General features: G+C 54.8%; 1 non-coding gene across 1 annotated transcript; it reads left to right on the forward strand.

Moving 5' to 3' along the window:
* Positions 1-671: 671 nt before the first annotated feature.
* On the forward strand, positions 672-2486 carry LOC144111588 (small subunit ribosomal RNA). Its single transcript, XR_013310114.1, has one exon. It is a non-coding gene; the product is annotated as a small subunit ribosomal RNA (ribosomal RNA).
* Positions 2487-2690: the final 204 nt, after the last annotated feature.

Raw genomic sequence — 2690 nt, forward strand, 5'->3', positions numbered from 1 at the left:
CGCGCGCGCCGCGATGCCGCCCGATGGGCGCGCACGATTTGCGCAAAAATAGCGGCGAGATCGGCACGAGTACGGCCACTTACCAACCCACGGAGGTCTGGGTACTTATCGCTGCTACTATATGGGGTCCTTGTGGCGCAGTCGGTGGCGTGCACCCGAGCGCGCGCGCGCCGTACGGGTCTTGATATGCGGCCTCGTGCCCAGCGTGTCCCCGTCCCGTGGGCCCCACGGCATTCGTCTGCAGCCTCATCCGCGTCTGCGATAGGGGCTGGTTGTCGGACGACGCTGTTCCCACGTGTTACGAAGTGTGTTCCGTGCTACCCGGACTCGATTCCGTGCGACTGCGCCGAAGACGCGGGCGTGTCCCGTCGTCTGGCGGCTAGGCCGTCTCGGCTGCGCAGCAAGCGCCGTCCAGTGCCTGAACGCCGCGGCCCTAGCGGCCGCGTGCGCACTGGTGGGCGCGTTACAAATGCTTTGCCTAAGGACGCGTGCTCTCTTGCCGCGCGGTGATAACCGGGCCTTCGGGTCGGATGCCGCAGCGAGCTCGAACGATGCACGGGCAGCGAGAGCTGCCGCGAAAAAGATGCGCGTCGGGCGCCGAGGGGTGAGCGGGGCCACGATCGGCCGCGACAGGGCTCCCTTGAGGAGCGACAAGGGTTTGCCTATGCATCTACCTGGTTGATCCTGCCAGTAATCATATGCTTGTCTCAAAGATTAAGCCATGATTGTCTAAGTACATGCCGAAATAAGGCGAAACCGCGAATGGCTCATTAAATCAGTTATGGTTCCTTAGATCGTTTCTTTCTACTCGGACAACTGTGGCAATTCTAGAGCTAATACATGCATTGAGCCTGAAGGCCTTTGGCTGACGGGCGCTTTTATTAGACCAAGACCCATCGGGTTCTGCCCGTACTGTATGGTGACTCTGGATAACTTTGTGCTGATCGCATGGCCATGAGCCGGCGACGTTTCTTTCAAGTGTCTGCCTTATCAACTTTCGATGGTAAGTTACTTGCCTACCATGGTTGTTACCGGTAACGGAGAATCAGGGTTCGATTCCGGAGAGGGAGCCTGAGAAACGGCTACCACATCCAAGGAAGGCAGCAGGCGCGCAGATTACCCACTCCCGGCACAGGGAGGTAGTGACGAAAAATAACAATACGGGACTCTTTTGAGGCCCCGTAATTGAAATGAGTACACTCTAAATCCTTTAACGAGGATCAATTGGAGGGCAAGTCTTGTGCCAGCAGCCGCGGTAATTCCAGCTCCAATAGCGTATACTAAAGCTGCTGCGGTTAAAAAGCTCGTAGTTGGATCTCAGTTCCAGACGAGTAGTGCATCTACCCGATGCGACGGCTCGGACTGAACATCATGCCGGTCCTCTCTTGGTGCCCTTCATTGGTGCGTCTCGAGGAGGCCTGCGCTTTTACTTTGAAAAAATTAGAGTGCTCAACGCAGGTGAGTCGCCTGAATAAACTTGCATGGAATAATAGAACAAGACCCCGTTTCTGTTCTGTTGGTTTTTGGAATACGGGGTAATGATTAAAAGGGACAGACGGGGGCATTCGTATTGCGGCGCTAGAGGTGAAATTCTTGGACCGTCGCAAGACGAACTACTGCGAAAGCATTTGCCAACGATGTTTTCTTTGATCAAGAACGAAAGTCAGAGGTTCGAAGGCGATCAGATACCGCCCTAGTTCTGACCATAAACGATGCCAACCAGCGATCCGCCTGAGTTACTCAAATGACTCGGCGGGCAGCTTCCGGGAAACCAAAGTAGTTGGGTTCCGGGCGAAGTTTGGTTGCAAAGCTGAAACTTAAAGGAATTGACGGAAGGGCACCACCAGGAGTGGAGCCTGCGGCTTAATTTGACTCAACACGGGAAAACTTACCCGGCCCGGACACTGGGAGGATTGACAGATTGAGAGCTCTTTCTTGATTCGGTGGATGGTGGTGCATGGCCGTTCTTAGTTGGTGGAGCGATTTGTCTGGTTAATTCCGATAACGAACGAGACTCTAGCCTATTAAATAGGTGCGGGGTTCCCAGCACCTAACAACCTTCTTAGAGGGACAAGCGGCTCCTAGCCGCACGAAACAGAGCAATAACAGGTCTGTGATGCCCTTCGATGTCCGGGGCCGCACGCGCGCTACACTGAAGGAAGCAGCGTGTCTTTATCCCTGTCTGAAAAGACTGGGTAACCCGTGGAACTTCCTTCGTGATTGGGATAGGGGCTAGCAATTGTTCCCCTTGAACGAGGAATTCCCAGTAAGCGCGAGTCATAAGCTCGCGTTGATTACGTCCCTGCCCTTTGTACACACCGCCCATCGCTACTACCGATTGAATGATTTAGTGAGGTCTTCGGACCGATGTCCGGCGCGGCCTTTCGGTTTCGCCGGTATATTGGAAAGATGACCAAACTTGATCATTTAGAGGAAGTAAAAGTCGTAACAAGGTTTCCGTAGGCGAACCTGCGGAAGGTTCATTACAGGATTGTGCTTGTCACACCCGGCGCCGCCCCCGCTTATAAGCGGGGGAAGGCCTCAACCGCGGAGTTGCGAGATTCTGATGCCGCATCTCTGCAAAAATTGTTACGCCCAGCGGAGGTCCGTCACCAAGGGAATGTCGGACGGACTGCTTCCGTGGGTTCGAACGGCGTAACGCACCAATCTGGTGGGCTTTCGTTCTTCCA

Source organism: Amblyomma americanum, chromosome 11 (assembly GCF_052857255.1).
Source record: "Amblyomma americanum isolate KBUSLIRL-KWMA chromosome 11, ASM5285725v1, whole genome shotgun sequence".
Classification (NCBI taxonomy): domain Eukaryota; kingdom Metazoa; phylum Arthropoda; class Arachnida; order Ixodida; family Ixodidae; genus Amblyomma; species Amblyomma americanum.